Genomic DNA, 18,509 nt, shown 5'->3' on the forward strand with positions numbered 1-18,509 from the left:
GTAGGAGAGCAGAGTTGGGTCGCGCCCCCCCCCAGGTAACGTGGATCACCACCTGGGGTGGGATGCGGGCCCGGAGGGACACTCTTTCGGCCTCTTGCTTCTGTCAGCTGTGCAATCCTGTTGCTTCAGCTCAGATCTTGGCATGTGCAGGCCCAAGGAGAGGCAGTACTGGGGTGGGAGTGAAAAGCAGTACTTGTGTGTCATCATTGATCCATATTGGGGGCACTGTTAACGGAGCACCTAAACTGGTGTATAACACATTGCATTATTGCTGCTAGCAAACTATCGAACTGTCGTATGACGCCGGACCTTATTTGTGCCTGACAAACTACATACTGGGTGCGCTATTTTTTCCTTGCAGAGTACATGGTTGTAACGTGGCGCATTGCATTATTTCTCCATCGCACAGTATCTGATTATATTGTGGCACAGTGCATTATTTCTTAATTGCACTGTACATGATTGTAGCGTGATGCATTGCTTTGTTTCTTCCTTGCACAGGGCATGCTGGTAGTGATATGCATTGCATTATTACTCCTATTGCAAAGTACATGACTGTGGCGCAACGTATGGCATTGTTTCTCTACTGCAAAGTACAAGAGAATATCGTTACGCATTGCAGCATGTTTTCTTTTGCAACGTGTGTGATTCTAGCAATACGACTTGCCGAACCTTTTTGGAAATGGTTAGAAGTGAGCTTAACTGTTGGTTAGAAGCGGTGGTTGGGATTGGAACCTAGAAATCCACTGGAAGGAATACTACGCATTCTTATATGTTGATTTTGTATTGTGTGGTCATATCGTATATCTTCTTATATAAAGATTATACCAGTTTTATAAAAACTTGTGTCTATTTGTGGTGACATCATTGGGTTGCTGTAATTGTAGTTGCACATACTGTACACTTGTGGCTTGGATTTAAGCCTGGCTGCTTGTGCCAAGCTACTAGGGGGGTGAGCAGGGCGATGTCAGATGGTGTCCTTACTTAGCCTAATGTTGAAACCAGGGGTCAGGGACTCCCGCCTCCAGCATTTGATGGTGGCGGTGAGGGATAAGGACCCCCACATCCAACAGCGAGCCTAAGGTTGCTGAACCTGGGTCAGCCCTTGTTCTTGTGGTACCCCAGCACTTCAGAACGTTCCTACTGGGTCTGGCTCATGATGTAGCTTTGGCAAGACATCTGGGGCAGGAAAAGACCTTTGAAAGGCTTGTCATCCACTTTTACTGGTCCCAAATGAGCAAGCACTCTGATACTCGTTGTAGGTCTTGCCAGACTTGCCAGGCAAGTGGTAAGAGTGGGAAGAAGGGTAAGGCTCTTCTCCAACCTTTCCCTGTGGCCACCACCCCCTTTGAGAGGGTAGGTATTGACATTGTGGGGCCTCTGGATCCCAAGACAGCCATGGGCAACAGGTTCAACCTGGGCCTGGTGGGCCATGACACCCGGTACCCGAAGGGATCCCTCTCCTGACAGTGATGGCCTCTGTGGTGGTAAACATGAAAGTGGTCCTAGACTTATAATTAATACTCAAAATAAATCAATTATTTGGCAGCTATTAGTATAAAGGAGTTAATCCTAAGCAAAAAGAGAGCGAAATGTTCTTGTCTATGCATATATATACAATGTACCCATCAAATGTTCCAAAAGATGCTCATGCCGAATAGCTACATTTATTTCAATATTTACAATTTTTTTAAAACTTTGCACATTCATAAATGAAAAGACTGCCAGGTGCAGTAGCAGAGTGCAAGAGAAAAGTGCTCGTGTGAAAGGAAAGATTAATGAAAAGAAGATTTAATAATTCACAATAGGGGAATAAGGTACAATTCCTTATAGCAGAAACCTGACCCAACAAAAACTTTATCTATAAGCAAACGGGATGAGGGGGGGGAGGGAAAATGGATTCAGGTTTCCAGAAGAGGGAATGGATGTTGACGTTTCGACCCTGGCGCATTGGTGGGTAAATTAACACCTCAGCTATGGGTCTTCATCAGGACTGGGGCGGACCGGGGAACCTAAGAGGTAGCAGAAAGCACTTCAAATCGATGGGCCACCAGTTAATGTTAATGATGTGCTCCACCAGCCATGAGTTATATTGTAGATCACCTCAAGTCTATCAATGATGAGGTTCGATAGCAATCACTTTTGAAGGTGCGCCTTCTGACGCCGTGCTACATCGACTGCGAAGCCTGTGCTTCACCAACCCGGAGCCGAAACTTGATGTGGGTGACTCCCGAATCCATCGACACTGCACCTTCGTAAGAACGAGATGCCTCGCCACTGCGGTGATGTCACCTCCCCGACAAAGTAAGGAACAGACATCTTACCTCCCCTGCACCGCAGTAAGAAACAGAGGCTTCACCTCCCCATGGGTTGTAAGGAACAGACGGCACTCGACGCCGATGCAGCATCTCTTGCCCGACGCTGTGCAACATCTTTATTTTCATTATTTCCAAGGTACTGTTCTTTATGGGTCTGTTTGACTCCGCACCTGACCCCGCGCACCTTGCGGGCGTTGCCGTACTTTGGGATTTCTATCTGTTACAACGTCGTGATAACTCCAGGTGGAGTTATTTGTTGTAGAGACTTAACATAAGAGAATAACTCATTTTTGTGGATATTTTGATAACTGTATTGTGGATTTTTGTTGTTTCATCTTGTTTTGGTTTAGATAAAGATTACTTATTTTTTAGATAAAGATTACTTATTTTTCTAAACTGGTGTGGTGTCCATTTGTAGTGTTTGCACTGTTTTACTATGTGTTCACAAATGCTTTACACACTGCCTCTGACATAAGCCTGTCTGCTCATGCCAAGCTACCAAGGGGTTGTGCAGGGGTTTATTTCAGAAGTGTATCCCCCTCACCATGACTAGAAGCAAGGGCCCCTATTTGGACAAAGGTACCTACCTCTGGCAACTACAGACCCCCATTTCTTTTCTCGTGCTCGAACATGTCTACCCAAATACTTTCACTATGTCTATGTATTGAAACTAACTTGCAATTTTTTCAAAGGAATTTGACACATTCCACTGTGTAATTAGATTTTGACAAGGACCACAAGGTTAAAACTCGTCAGCCATTCCTTTAATCATCAATGTCACATCCATGGAGCAACAACTTTTTCATTGACAATTACCGACAACGAAGTTGCCTTTGTGATTTTAAGCTGGTCCTGCTCCCGTTGCCGTGCACCAGCCTTGTCAGGCGGATGCAGTCAGAGGCCAGCAGGAGTCTGTCAGTTTGAAGATACATACATACATACATACATACATATATAACCTATTGGCGGTAGCCAGTAGGTAGGTATAGTTAGAACCTAGTTACCATAGGAAATCCACAAAATTCTATTTGGAATAACTTTGGCGCCGGTGGACGAACTTTGCGAATTTCTCCAAGAAAATGGCCTGCTCGGTTCCGCTCCTTCCCTGAAAGATTGGGGGTGATTTGTCAAGTGGGGGTCGAGAAAAAAGGGGGATCCTAAACGTGTTTTCCCCATGCAATTATCCATAGGGACCTTTAGCCAGGGCTACAGCCCGAACAGCTGAACTGATTTACACTAAATGTGGCAGAGAGGTAAAGTTCACTTCGCAGATTGTGCTTTTTGTTAAATGGTGTAAATCTGTTCAGTAGTTTCTGAGAAAATTACAAGTAAAATCATAGCGATATCTAGAGATGGAGTACGGCACGCGTACGGAAATTCGTACAATTACGAGCACGAGCTGCATGCTGATTGGCTGTCAACTGTCTGTCAACACTCCAAATCAGGAAGTGTTGGCAGCCATCTTGTTCGTCGCTAGAACCGAGTCACAAGAAAACAGTAAAACAAAGTTGAGAAATAAGGAAAGGAGGCAGGGTAGAAACATCCTGACCCTCTAGGCTTGCTCAGGGGGTCGTACATGGATTTTTGGGGTCAAATTTCATTTTTTTTAAAATACAAAATCGCGGCGTACGCGTATGGTACTGGTATGCGGTGGAAAAGGGAAAAAAAACTAGAAGCCGTTTTATTCATTAGGTCTCAGGGGGGCAAATTCCGGGGGCAATTTTTAGAGCTATATTTCTATGACAGTATGTAAAACTTTCCGTTGTAGTGTCGAGGCGCCAAACGTTGATTACATACTCCGTCCACCACCATTTTAGTAGTTTTCCTCCGTTATTTTTACTATACCTGTTACTTTCATTTTACCCTCCGTATATTTTGTCTGTGATCGATGAGATTTCGTGCCACAGACCCCACGGTGTTTGTCCTTGGCCTCCGATCTTATCAGACTTGGTCACACGTATACCTAGAAACTAATTTGAAGGACGTAAGCCACAGCCATTACAACGCGTGTTCGTCAACACAAAAACATTATTAAGATTATGCGTTTATCATGCGTGGTAAATGCATACTAGTTGTAAAAGCATGTGTGGTAAAGCGATATCCGTGCTAATGGTTTCGTGGTGACGATCACGCGTGCTTATGAACCGGGTCTGGACGTGGTGGACTCCAGGGCACCAGGCAGAGGGCCACGCAGCTCCTCTCATACAATATAGAAGTAATATAGGATTTTTGAAATTGAAAAAAAAAATGATTTCTTAATTATCCTAGATAATGTCTTCTGTTAGTATGTTCATTAAATACATGAATATATGTTTTTAAACAATTAAAAACATTCGGGTCTTTTGAGTACGGGGCGCCGTACATGACGTCACACGGAAGCTTTGATGCAACGCGTAACGTGAAAGCGTATTCGTAGCGTATGCTGAGAATGATTAGCAGTACAAACTATGGTGCGATCACTCTCTCACTGTCAAATCAGAGCACAGGGCGCGCTATGAGAATGGTAAAAGTGGTCACTCATTGGAGATCCGATTCAGGTGTGTGGCTTATCCACGGTATCATAACGTTACTTTTTAACCTGTTTGAGTTTGAGGTTTATATGAAATATTATGCTATAGGCAGATATGGATCTTTAGCCAGTACTTATCTCCATGAGGCTTGGTTATTACAATTTACATATAGGTGCCTGAGGGAGGGAAAAGAAGTCTATTTGAATGGCGAGGATTGCACAATAGCACCAGATCACTCTTTACGGGAGATATTTACTTTGAAATAATGCAGATTGATGAGCAATGTTAGCAGGCATTGGTTACATGATTACGGTAGCTGAGCGTGTGGTTTGCTAAAAAAAAATTGTGTTTACTCCTCTGCATGGGAAGCTGGATGTTTCCATCTGGCCGTCGATTCCGACCTTGAAAGCAGAGTCAACCAAATGAGTCGTATAAGAGTGCTATTGTCTCAAAAAGAGGTCGCTCTTACATCTGCTAGAGAAACATTTGTCCTTCATGAAGCAAACACCCGCACAGAAGTGCATGCTATATTAAATACAGATGTGCTCTTGAATTTTTGGGAGTTAATTTACAGTATCTTTAATACGTCCTTGACTACGGAGTTACCTTACTTTTTAAAAGTTAGAAGCAGTGGCCTTTTGACTTCTTTTCAAACTATATTTGGTGTCTTTTCGGGATTTCTTCATTCGATTTTTTCCAGCATCTTTGGTGGATTGCGGTTAATACTCGCATTAGTTACCGGTGTGCTTTTATTCATTTGTTTACATAAATATGGATGCACATCCTGCAGCAGACGACAATATGTCCTGGCTATTGCTGGTCCTCAACCTGCTTAGTTATTACGGAGCGCTGCCTCTGGCTACATTGAGTGCAGCTTATGGATTATCGTTTCGATTCTCCTTTTTCACATACGTTCAACCTGTGTTCCATTGCCTGAGCTGCGATCTCGACTGGGCCCTGGATTTGTGTCTCTGCAGTACGGTGTCTCCCAACGCGGATTATGACCAGCTGATGAGCCCCTTAGTGGTTCATGACTCACTCTGTTCTGGCAGAGGGATTATGGCCTTAGCAGCGATACTTGGAATAATGGGACGTTGGAATGTTTTTGCAGCGACGCTTGAGTTCTTGACACGCAGTTACATTGAAGATGACCCGAGTTTTCCTCCGATGGTGATAGAGGCTCCGGTCGTTGAGGAACATGTATGTTCATTCTCACTATTGAATTGGATGGCTGAAATGTTTTCAGATTAGAACAATGACTTCCTCTTGGAGGCTGTTGCTACATACTGTGCTTACACGCTGTTGGATTAAGACTGTTTAATTGTTCTACGTATTCTTTATTATTTAGCTACTGCTTTCTATCAAACAGCAAATAATTTTTGGGGGGAAATGTGAACTTAACTCTGCTTTTTAGGCTTGGACTCTGCGTTCTTAATTCACCCACGTTTATATCACGTGCTTCGATCGAGGGAGGGTGTCGTGGGCCGAGCCTTGCACTCACACCCTGTTAAATTAGCATGGTTTTATTAGAAGCTTAAACGCCATTTTTGCTTCCCTGCTCTGCTTTGCACATGACACGCACTTGTGATATTGTTTAGAGAAGGCTGAGTATTTTGCTTTATATGAGAATAATTTGGTATGCTAGATTTGTAGACTGCCTCGCTAGTTTTGTGTGTATAGTGAGAGCATGGAACATCAAGGTTATCTTGAATACTGTGTCTGTTATTCAGAATGATCCTCGCACGTTCGAGCCATAACACATATGCAGCTGTGGCCACCTGTGATACTGGCGCGTTTCATAATGCATTGTGGAGGCAAAGTTACACACAGTTGGAGAACATTTGTATCTTGACAGTTTGTGCAGAACTGAATGTGATCCACTACTGCTGAGTACCAGAGGTATGGGTCTGCCCATGTAATCCTATGAGACTTTCTGTAGTTATAAACTAACCTGCGAGGTAGGGAGGGTGAAATGTAGGTATATTTTAAAATTGTTTACCTTTAGCATTATAGGATGCTTTTTCCCTTTGTATTTTATAGAATAGTTACAATGCTGACAACCTTGTTTCTGATAATATGTTTGGTTGTATTATCTAAGTTACTGTGCATGAGATTATGGGGTTAGAAATAAACATTTCAAAGTTGCATGTGTCTTTATTTACTTCTTGTTTTCGACTGGTGTAAGACTATAATGAAAGAGTGCTCTTGTTATCCACCTTACTTGATGTAATCTAAGTCGCATGTTCTGGGTTGCGTAGTCATTGGTGTTTTTGCTCTAGGGCGAAGAACCAATGAGTCACTGGTGCCGCTCACGGAGTGCTGTTGTTGTTCCCTGACGCCGGATTGCACTCTCGCTTGCCGAGCTTCCAAAGGCCCCGTCTCCCCACTGAACTGCTTTTGCTGGTGTGAGCGCGTTCTGCAGTCGGCAGAACCTGTCATCGCTCCCAGCTGGAAGCACTTGCGGGTTGAGGACTGCGGGGAACCTGGAGGAAGGAACCGACCGGGGGACTACGAGGCCCAGCATTCCTCAGTGACCGCAGCTGGTGCCTCTTCCCCCGGCGGCCACGCCCACCACCTCCTGCCTTCTTCACCTTTTGCGACACCCGCTCCGTGGGTGCCGCTCACGGAGTGCTGTTGTTGTTCCCTGACGCCGGATTGCACTCTCGCTTGCCGAGCTTCCAAAGGCCCCGTCTCCCCACTGAACTGCTTTTGCTGGTGTGAGAGCGTTCTGCAGTCGGCAGAACCTGTCATCGCTCCAAGCTGGAAGCACTTGCGGGTTGAGGACTGCGGGGAACCTGGAGGAAGGAACCGACCGGGGGACTGCGAGGCCCAGCATTCCTCAGTGACCGCAGCTGGTGCCTCTTCCCCCGGCGGCCACGCCCACCACCTCCTGCCTTCTTCACCTTTCGCGACACACGCTCCGCGGGTGCCGCTCACGGAGTGCTGTTGTTGTTCCCTGACGCCGGATTGCACTCTCGCTTGCCGAGCTTCCAAAGGCCCCGTCTCCCCACTGAACTGCTTTTGCTGGTGTGAGCGCGTTCTGCAGTCGGCAGAACCTGTCATCGCTCCCAGCTGGAAGCACTTGCGGGTTGAGGACTGCGGGGAACCTGGAGGAAGGAACCGACCGGGGGACTGCGAGGCCCAGCATTCCTCAGTGACCGCAGCTGGTGCCTCTTCCCCCGGCGGCCACGCCCACCACCTCCTGCCTTCTTCACCTTTTGCGACACCCGCTCCGCGGGTGCCGCTCACGGAGTGCTGTTGTTGTTCCCTGACGCCGGATTGCACTCTCGCTTGCCGAGCTTCCAAAGGCCCCGTCTCCCCACTGAACTGCTTTTGCTGGTGTGAGCGCGTTCTGCAGTCGGCAGAACCTGTCATCGCTCCCAGCTGGAAGCACTTGCGGATTGAGGACTGCGGGGAACCTGGAGGAAGGAACCGACCGGGGGACTGCGAGGCCCAGCATTCCTCAGTGACCGCAGCTGGTGCCTCTTCCCCGGGCGGCCACGCCCACCACCTCCTGCCTTCTTCACCTTTTGCGACACCCGCTCCGTGGGTGCCGCTCACGGAGTGCTGTTGTTGTTCCCTGACGCCGGATTGCACTCTCGCTTGCCGAGCTTCCAAAGGCCCCGTTTCCCCACTGAACTGCTTTTGCTGGTGTGAGCGCGTTCTGCAGTCGGCAGAACCTGTCATCGCTCCAAGCTGGAAGCACTTGCGGGTTGAGGACTGCGGGGAACCTGGAGGAAGGAACCGACCGGGGGACTGCGAGGCCCAGCATTCCTCAGTGACCGCAGCTGGTGCCTCTTCCCCCGGCGGCCACGCCCACCACCTCCACGTACATAATTGACGCAAGCTCCACCGCGACGCGGAACGCGCGCGGGACGCAGTCCGGGGCGAAGACCGGGCAAAGAGCGGGCCGTTTGAGGTCGTTTGAGTACGAGAGAGTCCGGTCCGGGCCATACTCCCTGGCTCTATCTCCACTTGTGAGGGAAATAGACTTTTGGTAGCGCACGCGAAGGACTAGGTGCAATGTCCACACGGGAGTACAGAAGCAGGGCAGCAAAGGGGAAGTTACAAAATGGAACACTTGATGACTTTATTACCAGAACCAACACTGCAATAGATATGGAGATCAGTAAGATGCAGCATAGGGTTTCTATTGAACTGGATGTAGCTAGAAGGCTATCCCAGGAGATGGCCAATGCTAAGAGATCCTCCTTGGGTCACTTTGCCCTTGCCAAAACTCCGGACCGCACAACGCGACCAGCATTAAATCTAACGCAGGCAGGGATTCACCATCCACCAGTCTCATCCCCTCGAGCCGTAGCGGAGAAGGACGGGTCTCCACAGGCTGCACCCCCAAATCCTAGTTCATCATTGTCCAGGGTGGGAGGGGTGGACGGGCCACCCCTGGAGACATCATCAACTACCAATTGTAAGATCAGGAGTACGAGATTTTCCCCTAACTCCCTAAAGGGTTCCAACCCGAAACGAAAGCGTAATATCGCCACTGCTTATTCTAGGAAAAAGGCTAAGGTTGCAAATGCTCAGTTACCATCTCAAGTACTAACTCAGCCATGCCATTTATTCTTTCCAGAGGTGAATAGTTGCCCTTTAGCATCTGAATCTAGTCCAATGAAGCCGATGGGGGAGCATGAGAATTTTGTAATAGAAAGTGAGAATGGTGGGGCACCAGTTTGTATGATTGAAGGAAAGGATGTGGATTTCTTAACGGTTGTGTGGGAAACGTTAAAAAAACTTCTTACCCCCTTGGAAGTTAGACTTTCCCGAATAGAAACCCAGCTCCTCGAGACTGAAAAAAGTATTTTAAATCCTGCCACCTTGATTATTCCTGACAATAAACCAACTAGCCTACCTGTTGTGACCCACACTCCTCCAGCAGCCGCTGACATTCCACCATTACCTCCGGTGACTAAACCCGTCCCAAAACCACGGTATAAGGTTCCTGTAAGTACCAATGTCAACAGAGTAGCGGGAAGCGCAAACAAGTTTCCGGTTCCATCTGTCCCGGCTCGGAAAGCAGTGGGTTCCCCGAGGGTTAAAGAACGTGATACTTATTACCCTATTCCACCGAGACAAAAATTTCCCAAAAACCACTATAGGGGTTTTGTTGATCTTCCCCCAGAAGTAAGTACGTATGGAGTAGTCCTTACGGGGGTGCCAGAAATTCCACATCAACAGCAGGAGGACTTTGGGTCTTTAAAAAATAAGGTCGCCCACTGGCTCAATGTGAATAGGCCATTACCCCATCACCTGAGAAGCAAAATCCTGATGGTGCGACGGGTCCCCTGGATAGGCACCTCGCACAAATTTATCTCAGGTGATTGCGTTATCGTCTCATTCGAAGACCCTAATACTGCACATTTCATTAATTCATGGAGCGACCACAGAGTTAATTTGTCTATAGCAACTAGACCATTAACTTACTTTTATCCCCCGTGCCCCAACTCTCAATTGGGGGGAAATCGGAATTGGAGCACGATGCCGGTACGAAGCCATGGGCAGGGAGGGTCATCTAATTACAGGCAAAACACATATGGAGGGTGGAATGGGGTTCCAACTTACAACAGGTTTGGGTGTCTCGAGGATGTGGATTGACTTCACTGTACGGCAAATGGTATTTTCTCTCCGGTAGACTTACACAGCCTTCCGCCCCACCCCTCACTTTGTTGTTCTCCTTCTGTTTCACCATGTTCATACTCTACCCCGCCACGCTCGGCCTTAACACCATCCCCATATTTCCCTGGAGATGGCAAACAATTCACGGGTGAGAATAGGCATATGGAGGAGCAGGCCGTTGAACATCCCGAGGGGGGCATACCCAAGGAGCATACAAAAGAAGAAGATGACATCACCAACCTAAGCCTAGTTGGCCATACTAACGATGATAACGTCCTCCCTGAGGTGCTTAATGCAACCTGTCCACCAGTATTAGAGGTCCTATCCTCTTCCATCTATATTCAGTGTAGGATAAACAGGTGTCCATTGGCTTCTAAATCTACCGAGGAGGTGGGGGGACCGAGAACACTCTCAATACTTTCCTGGAACGTGGCTGGGTTGGCAAATAAATTAGGTTCTTCAGAGTGGGTGGAATTTATTGAGGATATGACATATGTCTGTTCCAGGAAACGTGGGCTCGAGAACAACACTCCCGTACAGGGTACGCCACCTTTGAGATTGCGGCAAAATGGGGCGGGAAGGGTCGACCGTCGGGCGGTCTGTCAATTTGGGTAGCTTCTCACCTAGGATGTAGGGTGAGAAACCTCGAGACCAACTCACCGGATTTTCAGTGTGTTGTCCTAGAGTGGGTATCGGGGGTGAAAGTAGCACTAATAAATCTATACTCTAGACCGGTTGGCATTACGGGTACTTCGGGAACTATTGAGGATTTGTCTGTGTTCGTTGATTCCACCACCCTCTGTCCATCACTTGTGATCGGGGTGACTTTAACACTCAGTATGAGCCCCTCCCGGATCATTTGGAAGGGGTAACCAACAAAGAGGATGATCTTTGGGAGATACCCGTCTTGTCGGGTCCACCTGTAAAATCATGGTCACCTTTAGCCACCCAAATAATATCTTTCACTTTATCCCACTCGTTGAGGGCCTGTAACGGGCGGGCCGAGGGAGATATTCCACCCCAGCCAACCTTCAATAGACCAGGGTATGAATCACGGATAGACTTTATCCTGGTCCGGACAAAGGACTGGCCCAAAGTCAGGGACTTTACAATAATAAGAAGGACTGACAGTGACCACAATGTATTGTCATTGAGATTTGTTGTTCAGGGTATGCCAACAGCAAGCACAGATAAAAACTTAGCATCTCTGGAGGGTCTAGTTGCTACTAGCAACAGACGAAGAATCAGATGGCCATTACTAGTGCAAAACCCACAAAATATTCAGAAGCTATATGAGGCAGTAGTCCCGGTCCTTGAAAAAGTTGGGGATCTTTTCCCACAGACACCCACTTCTGATAAGTTCAGTCTGCTTGGGGATATTCATTCCGAGCTCTGCACCAACCTAGCAGAAGTATTGAACCCTGTGGCCAGGACGAAAAAGGCCAAGGGGAGAAGAGCGACCTGGTTCAATGCTTCTTACAGAAGAGCAAAGGCTGATCTCCTGGAGTCTCTTAAAATCCGGGAAACTCCCGGTAAGATTAGGGTAAAGCGGATGGCCTATAAGTCTATAATCTCCAATGCCAAAACAGAATGGGACCAGGAGAATTGGTCGGAAATGACGGCTGCCTTAGCATTGCAAGACGCCCGTAAATTTTGGCAGATCGTCAAGCACGGTTCAGCTGAACCAATAGCGGCAGTAAATGCAAATATTGCTGCAACTGTGTGGGAGGAACATTTTAAGTCCTTGTATAGTGTGCCCGACCAGGGTCAATTGGGGAATCCATCTGAACCTGTAATGGCCCAACCCCTCGAAAGCCTATCCCAGATGGATGGGTTCACCCTGGGAGAACTTATTATGGCAATTCTGGGCCTAGCGCCTGAAAAAGCGCCGGGCCTGGACAAGATTCCAGGCGACCTTTATAGGCATGAAGTTAAGATCTGGGCCCCGTATTTGTTAGTGCTGTTCAATGCAATCCTGAACGGCATGACGATCCCCCCAACTTGGCTGGGGGCAGAGATAGTCCCCATATTTAAGAGGGGCTCGCCTCTGCTCCCAGCCAACTATAGGCCAATAAGCCTGATAGATGTTTCTCAGAAGCTCTTCGCTAGGCTACTCCGGGATCGTCTGTCGGAATGGATGTCGGAGTACGATATTCTGAGCCCATTCCAGGCGGGATTCAGGAAGAAGATCTCCACCACAGACCAGGTCTTTCAGCTTGCCCTCATCTATTGGAAAACGGTACAGTTGGAGGGTGGCAGCCTCTACACTGTATTCGTGGACCTGAGGGCGGCCTTCGACCTGGTCCCGCGCAGAAAACTCTGGGAGGTGCTGGCCAAACTGGGGGTCCCAGCGGGCATGTTGGAGATGATCATTCGCCTCCATACTGCCAACTTTGCCCAGGTGAGGTGTGGTAAGGAGGGGGCGCTGTCAAACCGATTCCCCGTTGACAGGGGGGTAAGGCAGGGTTGTGTGCTTGCACCGACCCTGTTTTGCCTCTATGTCAACGGGGTAATCGCTCACCTCAATGGGGTTGTCAACTCAGACGTTCCCAAGTTGGCAGGCAGCAGGGTGCCGGCGATTATGTTCGCCGACGACACCCTGCTGCTCTCAAAGTCCCCAATGGGGATACAGCGCGTTCTAAATGGTTTTGTGGATTTTTGTGGGGAACAGGGTTTAGAAATCAACACCTTAAAGACCAAATTTATGGTCTTTAATCACCCACAAAGGTTACGATTCACACCTACTATTGGCCAGAGCAGACTTGAAAGGGTGCACACTTTTGAGTATCTTGGTGTCATGATAAATGACAATATGACCTGGTCCACACACCAACAGAAAGCTCACCTTAAATTGGCCCAGTATGCGGGAGGGGTTTTGAGGCTCATGGGAAACAATAGGTCATCCATTAAACCCGTTGGCCCACCACTACAGATTTACAGGGCACAGGCAAGGGGGGCTGCCATGTATGGTTGTGAGCTATGGGGTCACGTAGCTTCCCCAGACTTGGTGAGAGAGGAGAACAAGTTTATCAGGCAGGTGGTCCGACTTCCGTCCAGTACGCCCCTTGTTCCACTAAGGTTAGAACCTAGGGCTGCGACCGCTAAGCGAAGAACTGGCACTGCGTCCCTTGGTGTATTGGCGGAGGGTGTGGGCAGTCCCGGAATTGATCAGCTACAGGCAGGGTCTACAAGAGGTCCTATCCATGCCTAACGCTGGAAAAATCAAATGGTTTAAATTTATTAAAACTGAGCTGGAGGGCCTAGGTATATCGACACTCTGGGCTGATCCCTCAATCACATGCCCACTAATTTCTAAAAAGACACTGGCAAAGGTCTATCGTGACAGTAAACTAGCGGCACTCTGTCGTCAGGCTACTCTGGGAACACTCACTGAGTCATTTTTATGTATTAAGGATAAATATAGTTTTGAACCAGCCCTCGACAAAATATATCCTGCTCTACTTAGGATAATTCTACTTACAGTGGAGACACGGGATTCTGCCACTGCGAGTACTAACTAGTAAGTGGAGTGTTTCAGCAACCAGTCTATGCCCGGCTTGTGGAGTGGCCAATGAATCAGAGCTCCACATAATCTTTTTCTGTCCGGCCTATAATGCTTCCCGCAGGAAATGGATTGTGTCCATTTGTAGGAGCCTGGGGTTTGCGGAGTGCCTGGCCGCGTTCAGAGTATTGAAAACAGATTTGTCTGATCACATTGTCTTTGCTGTGGCTAAATACTTAGGTGCAATGTGGTCTCAGAGGAGACAGTGCCTTAAGGCTGGTCATTGATCATTGATTGTCTGTACTATATAATCTGAAACTCTGTATTTCTGGAAACTTTTATGTAGCCGGGTGGGTTTTGATGTTTTAACGTTTTTATTCTCTTAATATTATGTATGAATTGTGTGTATCTTTTATGGTGACAAAATTACCGAAATAAAGATTTATGATGATGATGATTGCTAATCTGGTAGGGGGTTTGTGTAGTAAGGTGGGTTTTGGTACACCCTAATTCACTGAGGTCCTAAGTCTTCATGCACAGTTCTGTGTAGGAGCAGAAATCCTGGAAAAAGTAGTTAAAACAAAAAGGCTCGATAAAGGGCGTGCACTTTGAATATGAATATAAAATAGAAGAATAGTTGATAATCACAGCTAAGGAATGCAGCAAGTAGATGTGTGTATGTGTGGATGATGTGTAGATTGAGTAGAAGATGAAAAACGTGAAAAATAAGAAAGGCTGGAGAGACGCAAACTACCCCCTGCATTGTCAGTGAAGTGGATCTTTGAATTTCCAGCTCATTACACAGATAGGCTGTTGGATTCCGCAGTGTGAACAAGAGAAAAAGTACCACATCTAAGGAAGAAAGCTAGTGCATAAGGTACACACAGTTGGGCAGATTTACAAGCTCGTGAGAAAAATGATGCAAAAGTGGCGCAAGGGGCTTGTAAATCTGCCCCAATGTGTGGTAGAAAAGATGCAAGAAAGGACAGAAGCGTGCAAATTACCCACTGCTATTCACGAGTAGTAGTTACCAAGAAGGCTGAATAAAGGGCCTGCAGTTTGAATTTGAATTAAAGAAGAATAATTAATAAGCTCAGCCAAAAAAAGGTAGCAAGTAGGTGTGTGTATTTGTGGATGTTGTGTTGATTGAGCGGAAGATGACTAAGGTGAAAAATAAGAGAGGCTGCAGAGATGCAAACTTTCCATTTCTTTGTAAAGGAAGTGGGTGTTTAGTTTCCAGTGCATATATATATTCACTGAAAAAACCATAAGTTTCGGCCACGTTATAGTTAGGAATTAGCATTTAAAAAACCTTGAAAATTCACTGAAAAAACCATAGGTTTCACACACGTTATAGTTAGGAATTAGCATTTAAAAAACCTTGCAAATTCGCTGAAAAAAATCATAGGTTTCACACAAATTATAGTTAGGAATTAGTATTTTAAAAACCTTAGAAATTCACTGAAAATACCATAGGTTTCACACATGTTATAGTTAACTGAACATTTCACTCATACAAAACCAATGAAATTCCCTCGTCATAGTTAGTTCAGCTAACTATAACTCGCGCGCCCGCAATGCACTGCTGGTGACGTCACATATTACATCACTCATGACATGGTCAGTGACATCACTCATGACATCGCTGATGACATCTCAAATGACATCACTGATGACATCATCCAGTGAATGTGTGTCTTTCTGAAAAATAAATACTTTTTTATATATGTATATCTAAAGGTCGATGGAAGAATAAATGGGTAAATAAGTGTCTAAATGGATGTTTATTTTTGTAAAATTGATTGGTTAACTGACATATTAAGTGTATCTTAGTGACTATATATATTAGCAAGTAATGTTTAAATATTTAAATATATGTATCAGTGTCTCACTATGTGTATAAGTGGCTGCATGGGTTAGTGAGTAGCTACATGAGTGTGTATATGGGTTATTAGTTGTTTTTTTGAGTATCAGTATGAGTGTCTGTATGGTTTGGTGGGGGGTATTACTTAGCGCATAGATGCATGAATGACTGACTCACTGTTTGTATGTGTTTTGAAGACAGCATGTGTGCAGGACTGTATGGGTGGATGAGTGTGTGTATGGATGTGTTACTGAGTGAATGACTGTCTCAATAGTATCTTTATGAGTAACTACATATGTTTTAATCTAGTATATGTGAGTATTGATGTATCTAAGTGAGTATATGTGAGAGTGAGAGATTGGAAGAGTTCCTGTTTAAATAAGTATGTGTTTCTATAAGTCATTGTTTAAGAGAGTAAGTATGTGTAAGTTTCCGTAGAAGTAAGTGTGGTAGTGTGTGTATAGCTGTATATGCAAATAAATGGATGTTTGATAGTTTATTTGCATGTGTGAGTATGTGTGTGAGTAACTCTATGGATGACTGTCGGTGTGTAACAGGATGTATAGGTGTGTCAGTACATATGATGAGTGAATACATGTGTGAGTGACTATATAGAACTGTTGGTGAATGAGTGGATGTGTATATAGATGATGGGATTACTGAATAGGTTGTTGTAACTGGTATTGGCATCTCCATTTTTATGAACATTTTTGTTTCTATGTTTGAATGTGTGTATCAAAGGTTATATTACGCTTAGAGGAGGTCTGCCACTCTTTCACAAGGATGGTGTCATCAGTGATGTCATCAGTGATGTAATTTGAGATGTCATCAGTGATGTCATGAGTGATGTCACTGACCATGTCATGAGTGATGTAATATGTGACGTCACCAGCAGTGCATTGCGGGCGCGCGAGTTATAGTTAGCTGAACTATCTATAGCGGGGGAATTTCAATGGTTTTGTATGAGTGAAATGTCCAGCTAACTATAACATGTGTGAAACCTATGGTTTTTTCAGTGCATATATATATATATATATATATATATATATATATATATATATATATATATATATATATATATATATAATATGGTGAATATATCTACCATAATATACTTGCCCTTGTGGGCTCAAGGCATGCTGCCCATGTAATACCTGACGACATATTATGTAGCTTCATTTATAGGACATTTAACTAATTATCATGATGCAAGTTACCTGTAGAAGAAGATACTGTGAATAGTATGTGTGCATTATAAATTCATCTAATGACAGATGAAATGTAGACCTGTGCTTGGAAAACTGTGACCCGGCAATCTTGTTACCAATGATTTTATTACTATTGTTTTTGTAAACGCAAATATATTTCTGATCCTTACTATGTTTGCACATAGATGCCCAGGACCTTTAAAAAAAACAACTTAAAAAGACTGTGCCCGTGGAAAATACCATTCTTCTTACTCTGCCAAAATGATATTTAATATTGAAAACATGCCAAGCGCTCCTGCATTAGTCCTCGTTTATTCTGACAGCATGATATATTTATATAAGTGTGCACCTTACTAAAAAGGTCAATTATAGTTCTATGATATTTATTTAAATATGTTTTGTCAGGTTTGCCATTTCCAGGTCTGTTAGTCATAAGAGAGCAGAAAGGTGACGAGGGGACTTGCAACCGAGTGGAAATGAAGAGGGGCCGAGTGCTGATTAATGAAATGATCTAGCAAATAATTAATTATGGCTGTTCTTCAGCTAATAATGCATAAAGAGGATGAGAAAATTAGATTCTCTATACCGAATTTTTTTTACCTGTGGCTACAGAAAAACGTTAATTGCAGCTAAACTTGTGAGTATGTCAGAGATAACACAGATACCCATGTTTACGACTCAATTTATGGAAAGGAAAATGTGAAAAAATACAGACATCTTTTCCTAAAATATGAAATTTGACTTGAGTACTGAGGGTCTGTTCAAAAACTGCATTCTGTAGTACGTTTTGCAGTACTAAAAAATATACTACAAAATGCTAGTGACAAACCTAGGTGTAGAGTTTATGCCTCTATATGTGGGGACCTCCAACCTGACTATGGAGCCTCTGCACTCATAGGTATATGTTTTAGCGTAACTGTGAGAAGGTCACAGGCGATAGACTGGAAAATCAGGATTAATTCGAATGAAGAGGCAGGGTTGTGGGAGGAGTATGAGGGCTTTAGTGAGGGTCAGGTAGGGGTTTAGTGAAGAACCTCAATCCATTCATAAACAAGCACGTCTAAGCTATTCACAAACAGCCCTTCCATAGTTACTACAGCCATAAAGGGACACAAAACATTAGTAAAGTTTCCATTTCAGAGCTGGAGTAAGTCTGGCACCACATATGGATAACCACTGGTATTGGAAACCCCTCTTCCCCCAAAGAAATGACGTTAGGGATTTAAGATTAAAGCCCTTAGGAAATAATATTAAATTAAATTAAAATATTTAAAATAGTAAAAAATATAAGTACGTATAATTTTATGATAAAAATAATTTAATAAAATAATACACATTTTTAATTCACATGTATCATATGCTAAAATTTTTGCATTTGAAATATAATGTAAGAATAAAAGAATTTTAGATATTAACTTACTTTTAGTAAATGGTATACATCACTTTAGTGGCTATCAATGCATTACAAAAAAT

This window comes from Lissotriton helveticus, chromosome 9 (assembly GCF_964261635.1).
Source record: "Lissotriton helveticus chromosome 9, aLisHel1.1, whole genome shotgun sequence".
NCBI lineage: Eukaryota > Metazoa > Chordata > Amphibia > Caudata > Salamandridae > Lissotriton > Lissotriton helveticus.